Consider the following 14,916-nt stretch of genomic DNA (forward strand, 5'->3'; position numbering starts at 1 on the left):
TTATGTACATCTAATATGTATCAATAAAAATAAATAAATGGGACCAGGCACGGTGGCTCACGCCAGTAATCCCAGCACTTTGGGAGGCCAAGGCGGGCAGATCACTTGAGGTGAGGAGTTCGAGACCAGCCTGGCCAACACGGTGAAACCCCATCTCTACTAAAAATATAAAAAAACTAGCCAGGTGTGGTGGCACATGCCTGTAATCCCAGCTACTCAGGAGGCTGAGGCAGGAGAATTGCTTGAACTCAGGAGGAGGAGGTTGAAGTGAGCCAAGATCATGCCACTGCACTCCAGCCTGGGCGACAGAGTGAGACTCTGTCTCAAAAAATAAATAAATAAAATAAAATATATGACAAATTGAAAAAAAAGTAAAATGCAGGTATCTAAATCTAAAAATTGAAATAAAACAAAATAAAATGGTAGAGGACGAGTTTATCCTAGGACAGATTATTAACTATGATCTAGGATTGTTCTTAGGAGGTCTCATGTTTAAAGAGGCCCATATTTTTCTTTTAAAACTGAAAAATTAAGAAAATATTAAAAATGAAGAAAGGGATATAGGGAGAGAACAAGACAAAGGAGGGACGAGCACACACACAGAACTTCGGCCCAAAGCACCAAGTACTACAGCATAGAGAATGCCCCAGGAGATCAATCACTGTCACATTATGCCATCAGAGATCAAAATTCCTGTTAGTCTAAAATGACCAAAATTGGACTTAATCAGAAGTAATCAGCTGTAAAATATGCAGATCTGAAAGGTTCAGACTATGCTCCACTGTCATTCCCAGTTAGGATATCAAATTGAATTTGGAAGAGTTTAGATGATTTGTATTTGCTAAAATTAGGTCTCAGGATACACAGAGAATGTGAAATGCTCCCTGAAGCAGCTGACTTGATATATGCTCTGAGGAAGTACTACTGCCATTCACAGAAAAAAGCATATGCTCCATAGCAGCTACTTTAAAATCAATGTTTTCACTGCCTCTGATAGTAACAGAAGTAAAATATTTGTATTTCAAACTCACTCCAAGCTGAAAATTAAAAAAATGAATCTTCTTATAAACTTGTGTTGGCAAAGTATACGCTACTAACACCTGTGACTGCCTCTTCCCCAAAGCATGTGTCACTTCAGCTGACATAACAGCTTGTCCTCCTTGGAAGAATTCAATCACCTTATCAATAGTGCTGGTCAAGCAGATGAAAATATTTCTCATGGGGCAATTTATCTTAGTGTAATAAGATGTTTCTAAAACTCTTTAAAATCTGTAAGCATGTGAAATCTGGTGAAACCCCGTCTCTACTAAAAATACAAAAATTAGCTGGGCATGGTGGCACGCACCTGTAATCCTAGCTACTCAGGAGGCTGAGGCAGGAGAATCACTTGAATCCGGGAGGCAGAGGTTGCAGTGAGCCGAGATGGTGCCACTGCACTTCAGCCTGGCAACAGAGTGAGACTCTGTCTCCAAAAAAAAAAAAAAGAAAAGAAAGAATGTCACAGTATTTTAGGTCAAGTCACAGCAAATAATCTGCCCTCTGATCTTTATCGTTAATGAAAAAAAATGTCCTATAGCTTCTTTTGTTTGGTATCCTTAATTTCAACTTTGAGGAAACCCAACAACTATCTCTTATCACATTTCCTATCTAGCCTCAAATTGCTGGATGAAACATAATAAATTAAATGGTGCTTTAAAGATTATCCTTTCTAAAACTCTTAATTCACAGAGTCCACGTGCCTTGAGATGTCAAGGATCATAGGTTAGGGGTAGGAAAATAGTATACTTGGATTTATTCTATAAATTCTATTACGTAATTTTCTTTTCCTCATCTCTGGCAGGTTCTCCTAAGTTAATGTACAAAGTCAAGTTCCTTCTACACCTCCAAAAAACTGTCCCTCCTCTATGTTTCCTTGCGTTACCAGGGCCTAGTGGTAGCTAAACTTCCACTCCATCAAGCAGCACCTAGGGAGAGGTGCCTAGGTGGGGAGAAGGTCAACTGGCACTACCATATACCCTCTTGTGGGTACAAAGTGGTGCTAGTTGGCCCTCTGCCCTCTAATCCCTGTGAGACCCAGCTGGATGCTAAACTTTCACTCTCACACTTGGCAATGCAACAGGCCAACAAAAAGCAATAACTACCAAATCTCACCCAATATAAAGTTTCCAAGGTTATTTATAAGATTCTTACAATAATTCTTTCTACAATCTCTTTCTTCTAGAATTGACTTTTTATCATCAGTATTTCCCTTTAATATCTTGAATTTTCTTCAAGGTACTGGAGATATTTCGTTGATCAGATGTATTCTTAATGAATGTCTCCTCTTACCCACTCAACTCACAATGGCTTTTATTGAAAGCTTTAAAAATTAATTTTAAAAATAATTTCAAACAGAAAAGTTCAAGAATAGTTTTTTCCCCAATTTGAAAGTTGCTGACATTATGTCCCATCATCCCTAATAACTTGTTTATAATTCCTCTAAAAATATTCTCCCAAATAACCATAATACGACCATCAAAATCAACAAATTAACAATGACATATTACTAGCCTGTGAAGTTTCACCAATTATTCCACTAATGTCTTTTGTAGCAAAGGCATCCAATAGGGTATTACCAGATGTATTTAATTGTCAAGTTTGTCTAGTCTCTTTAAATCTGGAATAGTTCTAAAGTTTTTCCTTGACTTTCATAATCTTTATAAATTTGAATGTTACACGCTGGGTATGTTGTAGAAAGTCTCTCAACTTGGAATTCTCTTTTCTTCAAAATTAGATTTCAGTTATGCATATTTGAAAGAAGTGTCATAGAAATGCTGCTGTGTTCCTCACTGCATCCTATCAGCTAGGAATCATGGAATTAGAAAGATCACTGATTACAACAATTGGCAAATGGTGATCTTTCCAATTCCATTATTCCTTTTCTTCTCCCCACTAATTTATTAGATCACTGTGGTCTCATGCGTTCCTATTTTATTCAAAGAGCTACGATTTGATAGTATGACTATTTAGTCTGATGCTAATAATAATAACTGTTCAAGAATTGGCCAGTGAGTGTCCCTTCAAGGTGGCTTCTGCATCTTTTAGATATAATCCCCTCATTCTTCGAGTTCTACTTTACTTTCTGGTACAGGGAGATGTGTCCAGCACATCTTGTCTTATGCTTTCCCTGTCCCAGCCCTAGAATCAGTCATTGTCCAAGAAACCCTAGCACCTACACCTTCCTGGGCCCTGTCTTAAAACTTTTAGACTGAATTATTCAGGAAGGAAGGTCAGTAGTACGAAAGACAAAGGGCTAATTTGTTTAGAATGAATAACTGCACTGATTTCTGCTGTAGCTGAAGAGGTCTGTTTTCCCAATGGTCTCATCTGCCTTGAACAGCAAGGTTGACTACAGGATGTTTGAGGAAGAGAGGAGTACTGCTAGTAGGCAGGCTTCCTCCAACAGATAATTGCCAAAGTAAGAAAACCCTTGCTTTTGAGGGGTGGAATATTCTGGTTTCATTTTATTCCCAAGAAAGGTATCTATTCCTTTTCATTCTTTTTTTTTTTTTAAATACAACTTTTATTTTAGAACAGGTTTAGATGTATAGACAAATTGTGAAGATAGTACATAGAGTTCCCATGTATCCTACACCCAGTTTCTCCAATTACGAACATTTTACATTAGTATGATACCTTTGTCACAATTACTGAAACAATATAAATACATTATTAACTAAAATCCATATTTTATTCAGGTATCTTCAGTTTTTCCTTAATGTCCTTTTTCTGTTTCAGGGTCCTATATAGGGCATCACATTACATTTATTCTCCTTAGGCTAGTCTTGGTTGTGACAGTTTCTTAGACCTTCCTTGTTTTTGATGAGTGTATTCGTTTCCTGTGGCTGTTATAACAAATTACCATAAATTTGATGGCTTAAAAAAACAGCCATCATTTATTTTTTATTTTTATTTATTTATTTATTTTGAGATGGAGTCTCCCTCTGTCACCCAGGCTGGAGTGCAGTGGTGCAAGCTCGGCTCACTGCAACCTCTGCCTTCCAGGTTCAAGTGATTCTCCTGTCTCAGCCTCCCGAGTAGCTGGGATTACAGGTGTGTGCCACCATGCCCAGATAATTTTTGTATTTTTTAGTAGAGATGGGGTTTTGCCATGTTGTCCAGGCTGGTCTTGAACTGCTGACCTCAGGTGATCAGAAATTTATTTATTTTTATATGGTTCCAGAGACGAGAAATCAAAGAATCAAGTAATTACCAGGGCTGCACTCTCTTAGAAGTCTCTAGGGAAGAATGATTCCTTGACTCTTCTAACTTCTGGTGGCTGTAGGGATCCCTTTGCTTGTGGCTATATCATTCTAATCTCTGCCTGACTTCACACGGCTTTCTCCTCTGCCTGTTATCTTCTGTGTCTTATAAGGACATCCCTCATTGGATTTAGAGCCCAATAGATAATCCAGATGATCATCATATCAAAATCCTTAATGTAAAGACATCTGCAGAGGCACTTTTTACAAATAAGATGACATTCACAAGTTCTAGAGGTTAGGATGTGGACATAATCTTTTAGGGGAGCGGGGATCATCATTCAACTCATCATTATGACCTTGACAGTTCTGAGGATTACTGGTCATATGTTTTGCAAAACTGTGATTTATTTGATTTCTCATTAGACTGGGATAATGTGTTTTGGGAAGAAAAACCACACAGGTAAAGTGTCATTTTCATCATATCATATCAAGGATACATGACATCTCTGTTGATGCTGACCCTGATCATCTGGCTTGAGGTACAATTTATCAGGTTTCTCTATTGTAATGTTACCCTTTCTGTACTGCACTCATTGAAGAAAAGTCACTATGAACAGCCTAACGTAAGGAGTGGAGAGTTATGCCCCACTCCACTGAGGGTGGAATGTCTAAGTAAATCATTTGGAATTCTTTTGCATGGGAGATTTATCTATTCCCTCCCAAGGTCAACATCAACCATTTGTTTATATCAGTAAGGATTCATAGATATTTACTTTATACATTGGATTATGATCCAACAATACTTTTATTTTGCTGCTCAAACTGTTCCAGCTTTGGTCGTTGAAGAACTGTTGGCTCCTGTGTCCCCTTGACATACTCCTATCATTGTGTCTTGTTTTGTTTTGTTTTTTTTTTTTGAGTACTTTCTTATTTTCTGTCACTACAGAGGCTCCATACATCTTGTATATTTCCTACCCCAGGGCTAGAATCAGCCACTTCTCCAAGGAATCCTGATTCCTAACATTGGATAACCCTGAATCCTACTCCCCAAGATCTGAGGACTAGGTATGATAATTGCTACTGGAGTTCCATTGCTTCTAGTACACACTGATTTAGTGTACACTGTAAGTATGTACACTAACCTGTGCATATACATATATCTATAAATATTTCCATGTGCAACCATCTGTATCTATATATTAAGCTAAATGAGTTCATACCAATGTCTCCAACTTGAATCCATTACCACATGGATCATTTTAGCCTCTCATTGCTTACCTGTAACCAACACTACAACAGTGAAAAACCTGGCTTCTAACAACTGCCACCCATTTTCTTAATTGTTCAATTCCAGTATACAGGCATGGTAGTTTCAACATTATTAATCCATACCTTGTTCCCCATGGGACAGAACTTTATCAATAGAGTGCAGGGCTTATGCATAGTTCCTTTAGCTTAAAGTAAGTACAGTAAGACTAAACAGTCATACAGATGCCACTCATTTTCAAAGTTACTTAGATTAGCAACTTGTTTCTTCACTCCCTTCAGTGAGATTATTGGATACATTTATAATACATTTAGACTCTTTTGCCACATTTTGCATTCCATCCTGGAAACTCTGACCTCCTACATGAGTTTTCAAAAATTTGTACGCATTGAGATCCACTCTTCCTGCTATAAAATTCTCTGGGTTTTGGCAAATGCTTAATATCTTATATTCATCATCACAGTATCATACTTATCACCCTAAAAAAGTCCTGGTTTCTCACCTATTCAACCTTCCCATCAACTCCTTGCTCCCCTGAGTCCCTGGCAACCATTGATCTTTTTACCAACTCTCTAATTTTGCCTTTGCCAGAATGTCATATAACTGGACTCATAGAGCATTTTCAGGCTGATCTCTTTAACTTGGCAATGTGCATTTTTAAGATTCATCCATGTCTTTTCATGATTTCATAGCTCATTTCTTTTTAGTACTGATTAATATTTCGCTATATGAATGTACCACAGTTTATCCATTTACCTACTAAAGGACATCTTGGATGCTTCTAGTTTTGGTAATTATAAATAAAGCTCCTATAAACATTTGTGTATAGGTCTTGTGTGAACAGAAGTTTTCAAATTAGTTGGGTAAACACCTAAGAGCATAACTGCTGATTTGCATGGTATGATCATGTTTAGTTTTGTAAGAAACTGCCACCAAAGTGGCTGTAACATTTTACATTCTCACCAGCAACGAATGAGAGTTCCTGTTACTCCTGTTACTCCACATCCTCACCAGAATTTGGTCAGTGTTTTGAATTTCAGCCAATTGGTGAGTAGTGGTACCACATTATTATTTTAATTTGCAATTCCCTAATGACACACAATGTTGACCATCTTTTTAAGTGCTAATTTTGCCACCTGCTTATCTTCCTTGATGGGATGTCTCTTCAGATCTTCTGCCCATTTTTAAATTGGGTTATTTTCTTATTGTTGAGTCTTAAGAGTTCTTTGTATATTTTGGATCCAAGTGTTATATATGTGTTTTACAAATATTTTCTCCCCATTTATAGTTTGTCTTTCCATTCTTTTAATAGAGTATTTCAAAGAAGTTTTAAATTTTAACTAAGTCACAATTTATCAATATTTTTCTTTCATGTATCATACTGATGTTGTATTTTAAAATTTATCACCAAACCCAGTATCATATATGTTTTCCTCAATAAGTTTTATGTGGTATATTTAGGTCTATGCTCCATTTTGAGTTAATTATTGCATAAATTATAAGGTCTGTGTCTAGGTTCAGTTTTGGATATGGACATCCAATTGTTCCAGCACCATTTATTGAAAATGTCATCTTTTGTTAAAAATCAGTTGACTATATTCGTGTGAATTTATCTTAGACTCTCCATTCTGTTCTATTAATCTATGTGTCTATTCTTTCACCAACACCATAGTATCTTGATTACCATGGCCTTATAGTAAGCCAGGTAGTGTGAGTACTACAACTTTGCCAATTTTCTTCAATATTCCATTGACTATACTAGGTCTTTGGCTTTCCTTATAAGCTTTAGAATCAGTTTGTTGACATCTACAAAATAGCTTGCTGGGATTTTGATTTGGGACTGTGTCAAGTCTATAGATCAAATTGGAAAGAATTGACATCACAACAATATTATTTCAATCCATGAACACAGACTCTCTCCATTTCTTTAGATCTCGTTTGATTAATGCATTGTAGTTTTCCACCTATAGATATTTGTATGTGTATTTTTTATCAGTGCCTTATAGTTTTCTAACTGTAGCTCCTGTATACATTTTTTTTTCTTTTTTGAGATGGAGTCTTGCTCTGTCACCCAGGCTGGAGTGCAGTGGCGTGATCTCGGCTCACTGCAAGCTCTGCCTCCCGGGTTCACGCCATCTCCTGCCTCAGCCTCCCGAGTAGCTGGGACTACAGGCGCCCGCCACCACGTCCGGCTAATTTTTTTGTATTTTTAGTAGAGATGGCGTTTCACTGTGTTAGCCAGGATGGTCTCGATCTCCTGACCTTGTGATCCGCCGCCTCAGCCTCCCAAAGGGCTGGGATTACAGGCATGAGCCACCGCACCTGGCCGATCCTGTATACATTTTCTTAGATTTATACCTAAATATTTCATCTTTGGGAGTGCTATTGTAAATGGTACTTCCTGAGATTAAAAAGTTTTAGAACAACTTTCATATACAAATCACCTAGCCTACTTGGACTTGAGGTTTCCTATCTGTACAATGTGGATCATTCCTGCATGCACTACTGTAAAGGGCACAAAGATGAAGTACAGCCTGGGCAACAGAGTGAGACCTCATCTCTACAAAAGGTAAACAAAATTAGTCAGGCATCTTTGTGTGTGCCTGTAGTCCCAGCTCCTCGGGAAGCTGAGGTGGGAGGATCTCTTGAGCCCAGGAGGTCGAGGCAATAGTGAGTTGAGATTGCGCCACTGCACTCCAGCCTGGACAACAGAGCAAGACCCTGTTTCAAAAAAAGAAAGGAAGGAAAGAAGGAAGGAAGAAAGGAAGGAAGGGAGGGAGGGAGGGAGGGAGGAAGGGAGGGAGAGACGGAGGGATAATATAACAATAGATGGAAAAATTATGAATAAATTAGAAATGACTAAACAAATATGATGGCCATTAAATCCACTGCCCTCCATATAACAACAAGGAAACAAAAGACCAGAGAAATTAAGTCATTTGATAAAATTTTATTAGGGGCGTGGAACAACTGAAAGTCCACATAGCAGCTAAAGGATATTAAGGGAACAAAATTGGCCAGAGGCGAAGGTCTATAAAGAGGAGTGGAAAGGTATTTAGAGAACCAGAGCTCAGACTGAATTATATATGTAATGAGGAGCCACTAAAAGTTCCTGACCAGGACAAAAGAAGAGATAATTACTATGGAGTTTCTGGAAATTAATCTGACTGGTGGATAGGGTGGAATAAAATAGAGAATGAGTAGGACACGGGGAGAACAGTACAGTCTCCGTGCTATAGTTATCTCTCATTATCTGTGGGGGATTGGTTCCAGGACCCCTGTGAACACTAAAATCTGCAGATGATCAAGTCCCTTATATAAAATGGCACAGTATTTTATATAACCTGTGCACATCTTCCCATATACTTTAAATCATCTCTGGATTACTTGCTATGTAAATAGTTGTGATACTGTATTTTTATTTGTGTTATTTTTATTATTGTGTTGCTATTTTTTATTTTCAAATATTTTTAATCTGTGGTTTGTTGAATCCACAGATATGAAACCCACAGACATGTAAGGCTGACTATTAGGTTACTGCAGAACCAACTGTGGCTTTTGCCATTACTTTTAATAATAGATTAGGGTCTTGGCAAGAATTTCAGAACATGAAAGGTACTTAGACGTATAACACCCAAATTTTATATACACCGTAGGTTATTCTTACTAGCAAAGATTAGTACATATGGCACAACCCATTTTGCTCTCCTTGTAATGGCAGTTAACATGCATTTTTGCTTAGTCATTTCTCTTTTTGGTCCTGAATTTTTAAAAGTATATTCAGAAAGATGATGGAGGAAGACTCATTAGTCAGGAAGAGTTTAAAGGACTAAGAGTCAGGAAGAGTTTAAAGGACTAAGAGTTTAAAGGACTCAGTAAGACCTCTTAAACAATTCAAGTTCTAAACCCTCCTTTGGACATAACTATGGAAATTCTGAGAACACTTTTGTCCTTTCACTTTTATAACACTTGCATTGTTTTTCAGAAATTATTTGGTTTACCTGCATACACGATTTCCTGGATAAGGCAACTAGAAAAAGGCTGATAGTAGATGCAGGATACTTTCCTATGCCAATCAGAATTAAAGTGTATTTCTAGTTCCAGAGAAAGAATAGTTATAATCACTTTAAATCCCAGGAAATGGCCACGTGATAAAATTTGGCATTTACGTTTTGAACTGCCTAATCATTCCTTTTATAGACTGGCTGAAGGTTATTTTGTCTTTGGCATTTTCTTATGTCTCAGCTGCTTTCCTCTGTCATCCAGGGCTCAGTTTCAAGGTTGAAATACACTATGATAATCACAGTCAACCAAAGGCATCCCAATTCCAGACTCTCCATAACTTCATGCTTTTCCCATCAATTTTACTTCAGTTAAAAGGCCAGTTAAAGGAAGAATGTATGAATAAATCTCAGCTTACAAGTGCTATTGCCAACATTACCTCACAGAATAAGGCTTTTTATTAAATTTGCTGTCTTTCCACTATATTATACATTAGAAAGATGGCATGTACATAAACATCTTTCAAAATTAAGTGACTCCTCTTTAGCAAGCTGAACCTTCTGAATTAAAGGTTCCATATGTTTTACCTAAATTATTGCCCATAAGCCTATGTCAAATATTTCTATTACTTCATATTTCTTCAATCACTTCTCTCTTAAAGCCAATGAAGAAAAATAGCAAATGGAAACATAAATTATTTTTATTATTAAACCATAAGTAACCTTCATGCATTTTTCAACTAGAGATTCACGACAGAAACCATGACTAACAGCAAGCCAAGTCCCAGGTTCTGATGCTTACTGTATCTGACATTAAGCGTACCATAGCTTATTTGGACCTTAGCTTCTTTATGGGTAAAATGAGGGAACTGGACACAATGTTTGGTTAAACCGTCTTAAGTAAGCATCAACAACTGAAACTTTTAAACTTCTAATACTGACATTTCCACAAAGAACATAGAGTCCTTTTGAAAACATTACTGGAATAAAAGATCTACAGAGTGACAGTAGATAACAAAGGAAAGAGAAGTGTAATCAATTGATAGATACAAACATTTGGGTTAATAAAATTTTAGAATCATCACAAAAGCCTTCCCTTAGCTTCCTTACTAACCAGCTTTCTTTTGCCTTCTTTTAACAATCAGTTTATTTATAAAAACCACTCCTCTTCAGGAGGTCTTATGCTAACTACCTCCTCTAGGTTTCCACTGTATACAATTTCCTCTCTATCAAGGCATTTCAACAAGACTATAAACTCTTTCCTTATTTGTGCTTGTAAGCTGGATCATATAGAGTAAATTGGATTATGCATTTTAGCTTTTGCATGTACTTCCCCCTCTCAACAGAAGGGATACAATTTGGAAAGGATCTGGCAAATAGTCCAAGTACTGGAAAAGAGAACCCTGCTCTCTCTGATCCTGCTCTCAAATTTTGAGTATATAGGATGGGGTATTTACCTGGTAAACTCTGAAGAGGAAGACTCAGTGGGAAGGAATCAATAAGACCTCTTCAACAATTCAAGTTTAAATCCTCCTTTAGACTTAACTATGGAAATTCTGAGGATACTTTTGTCCTTTATTTAGTTACAGGCTTCATAATACTTAGTGTTAGGAATATACTAGCTGCTTAACAAATGTTGAAAACAGAATAAATAAAAGGTTAAAAATTTAAGAATTAACACGGCACAATTGAGCTTTTCAGGTATACTAACAGATATTCAACACAATAAATATTTTAAAGGCTATTTTAATATAAGCTTTCATCTAATAAGCAGTTTGAAGTACTAGAAAGAGCACAGGCATTATCAGACACATCTATGTGACTTAATCTCTCTGAGCTTCCTTCCATGTCCTCATTTGTAAAACTGGAACCAACTTAGTTTACAGAGTTGCTATAAAGATTTAAGCTAATGGACAGGAAGCATCTATTAGTCCATGCCCATGTAGGCGTTTGAAATATATATGGCAATATTATGTGACTTATTCCTCAGTATAACTTCAGGCTTAATAGAGATAAAACCTTTTCCTCCGTGCTTTACTTTCAACATACCCCTCATTTGTATTTCAGTCCCTTCTGATCACATTCCAGTTAATAAATTTCAGTTATGTATGCTTCTCCCAAATGTCAGCTTCATTACGAGTTCTATTAGGAGGAAAGCTTTCCATACTTTAACAGTAGAGAAAAATCAGTTTTGATATTTCATTGCTTTTCTGAAGTCCTAGAACAGTAATAATATTTATGACACTGAGCACTGAGGTTTACGAAGCAGTAAATAGCTTTTGTGGCTGATTAAGCATCTCTGTTTCACTTCGCATACTCTGGTACCACAGGCATTACCCCTTAATTAAATGCTTGCTTATGTTGCACAAGGACTTTTCTTGGTCCTGTACCTTTCAACAAATGTTACAATGAGGGAGAAGAAAAAACAAGCTAAATTATTGAGATGCTGTGGATACTAAAACTTCTGCTCAAAGCTGGGTCAACAAGATGACATCATGCAAAAATTTCACTGTATACACAATACAAAATCAAAGCCAAAAAAAATCCAAAAAAAGCAGTACTTTGGAAAGATTCTATTTGAAATGCCTGCATTTCAGGAGTACGAGTAAAACCACAAACATCAGGTAAAAGGAGAAGAATATTCCTTTTCCAATGTTTGCTGCATATAAAATAATTAGTATAAAGTCATTTTATAATTTTCTTTGATATTAATACTTTAACACCTGAGTGGCAAAAGATCAGAAAGGAACAAGTTTGTGTCATTACCAAAGATGAATATGTCTTTTCTCATTTATGGAGGTTTTATCCCAGAGTAAGATAAAGGAAAAGTAAAAAGAGAAATCTTAGAAACCCCTGACAAATTATGCTTAGGACTTTGAAGTTCATAGAAAGTTTGGTAGCCACCATTGCTTTTGACTCTCCTAATTGAGGCAAGTAGCAAATGTGTATTCTGCACAGACAGAAGGAATGACATATAAGGCTGCCACAAGTTTTATAATTAATGACAGAATGTGCATTTTCCATTCTGTCAAGGGAAAAAAAAAAACACCTTTACGGCTTCCAGAAAATCAATAGTCTACACGTGGTGGTTGCAAAATGTTGAATACATTGCATTTCTAAAATTAAACAGCTGATCACAGATTGAAAATGATAGTAATATGCAAATGTAATGGTATAATAAAGTGAAGGAAGTGGTCACACATTACATAAATAATCACCTATTCCAGTTTCCTTCAACTATCCTCTGTCCCCACCTTTTATTTAATCCACCAAAAAAGCCTAAATAGCTTTTTAGATCTGTGAGCTAAACACCAAGTAGTATTTCAGTCTCACAACTAATTTGTCATTGCATATTTTTTATTTGCCATAAAAAAGTATTAACTTGTTTTATATACAATCACCTTTATTATTTATACTAATAGAAAAGGACATAGTGGTGAGTAATCCAAAACATTCAAACAATCAAAACTTTAAATATTCAAACAGGACAATAAAAGAACTTTAAGTCATGACATATGAGGAACTGTGGCTATTCTTCCTGGAGAAAAACTGTTTAGGGAGAACATGGTAGCTGTCTTCTCATACCTGAGTTGTCATTTCACAAACAGTGCTAAGAACCCAAACTAGTGGACTAAATTTGTAAGGAGACAGGTTTCAGCTCACTACATGGAAGGAAGACAATCTCTTATGTATGGGTGGTAGAGAACATTCAGAAACCAACTGACATTGAACAGAGGTGGCTGGACTAAAACTCAGTAACTCTAAAGCCTCTTTGAATGCTTGAGCCTATGACTTTGTGATATATGTTTAAACTTATGGCCAAATCTGGATGTTTTTCAGGAATTCATGAAGTCATACAAAAGTTTGAACTAATAGGTTTAAGTCTGGGGTCCCTGAGTCACTCCTTTTACAAGTCTCTTATGTTCCTAGCTTGGTCATAGCACTGTTTAAGCGAACTTAAATTACTCAGAACTTTTCTGAACAAAGTAAACAACTGCTTTCTCTGCAGGTTTCATATCAAAGCACAAAAAATAAACCACGACTAAAAATTGGAGAACAAATGGCTTGGGCTGTAAAAAAGGTTTTGAGCAAAAGAACCTAGGATGCTGACAAGAGCCACATTTAAGTAGTTTGCACCATGAAGTCCAAACAGGACAGGAGTCTAATGAGATGAGTGAAACGACCAGTTGCATACAAGTGAAGGTTTCTAGAAGGGCACATGCAGAAAAGCTACTTTTAGATGGGAGCTACAACCAATGTTGAAAATTAAATGCAACTATGTGCTTGTCAGCTTGCTCCACTATATAAGTTTATGCAAAAGACATGGAAAGTAAAACATACAACAAAGGAATCTGACCTAGACCTGGCTTGGGGATAACCTGAAGAAGGGTTGAGATCTGAAGGATGAAATCTAACTGATAAATGTTTCGGACAGGGGAATACCACATGCAAAGGTTCTGAGATGAGAAGGAGCATGGTATGTTTAAAGAACTAAACAAACAAACAAAAACCCAATGAGGCTTGAGAAGTAGGTAGATAGGAACAAATCTATGCAGGACATTTTAGGTATTAGTTTACAGCCTAAGATCATTAGGTAACCAGAGAACATTTCTTAAACACAGGGCCATAATGATCAGATCTGTAGTTTGAAAAATCACTGGATACTGGTTAAAGAATAGATTTCACAAGTTATTAAAGTAGGTGCAGACAGACCATTTAAATAGGTTATTATGATGGTAGCCTAGAACAAAGTGGTGGTAATGAAGACGGAAGTAGATGAATTCAAGAGGCATCTCCCATATGATAACTGCCAGAGTTATTATGCAATAACAGAGGCTGGGTAGAGGAATTCTTGACAGGGATAGGTTGAGAATTCAGAAGTTTTCTGAATGACCAGCTCTAAGTCTTAATTAAGGCCTAAAAGGCATCGGGAGTAGTAAGAATTTCAGGGTTGAAGGAATGTTCGGAAATAAATGAGGACATAGAAAAGTAAAGGCAGGCCGGGTGCAGTGGCTCACGCCTGTAATCCCAACACTTTGTGAGGCAGAGGCGGGCGGATCACTTGAGGTCAGGAGTTCAAGTCTAGCCTGGCCAACATGGCGAAACCCCGTCTCTACTAAAAATACAAAAAATAGGCGTGCTGGCGGGCGCCTGTAATCCTAGCTACTCGGGAGGCTGAGGCAGGGAGAATAGCTTGAACCCAAGAGGGGGAGGTTGCAGCAAGCGAAGATTGCACCACTGCACTCTAGCCTGGGAAACACAGCGAGATTCCAACCCCCGCACCCCCCACAAAAAAAAAAAAAGAAAAAGAAAACTAAAGGCAGAAGTTGTTAAATGTTTGGAATGAGATAAGGTGTCTGTCTGGTGGGGGGCACTGTGTAATGAGGACAGTGCCATAAGGCGG

At 37.1% G+C, this 14,916-nt stretch overlaps 1 protein-coding gene across 49 annotated transcripts in view; it reads right to left on the reverse strand.

The window, feature by feature from the left end:
- Window positions 1–14,916, reverse strand: part of PEAK1 (pseudopodium enriched atypical kinase 1) — a 319,366-nt gene that overhangs the window by 195,299 nt on the left and 109,151 nt on the right. For 10 of the 49 annotated variants that reach the window (XM_063652411.1, XM_063652374.1, XM_063652390.1 and 7 more), the window contains one exon: window positions 1,346–1,462. The exons of the other annotated variants lie outside the window; for them this stretch is intronic. The gene's annotated coding sequence lies outside the window, so the exon portion shown is untranslated. Of the gene's footprint in view, window positions 1–1,345; window positions 1,463–14,916 lie in introns of those variants that run through there. 49 annotated transcript variants of the gene reach the window in all.

The sequence above is a fragment of the Pongo pygmaeus genome, chromosome 16, assembly GCF_028885625.2.
Source record: "Pongo pygmaeus isolate AG05252 chromosome 16, NHGRI_mPonPyg2-v2.0_pri, whole genome shotgun sequence".
NCBI lineage: Eukaryota > Metazoa > Chordata > Mammalia > Primates > Hominidae > Pongo > Pongo pygmaeus.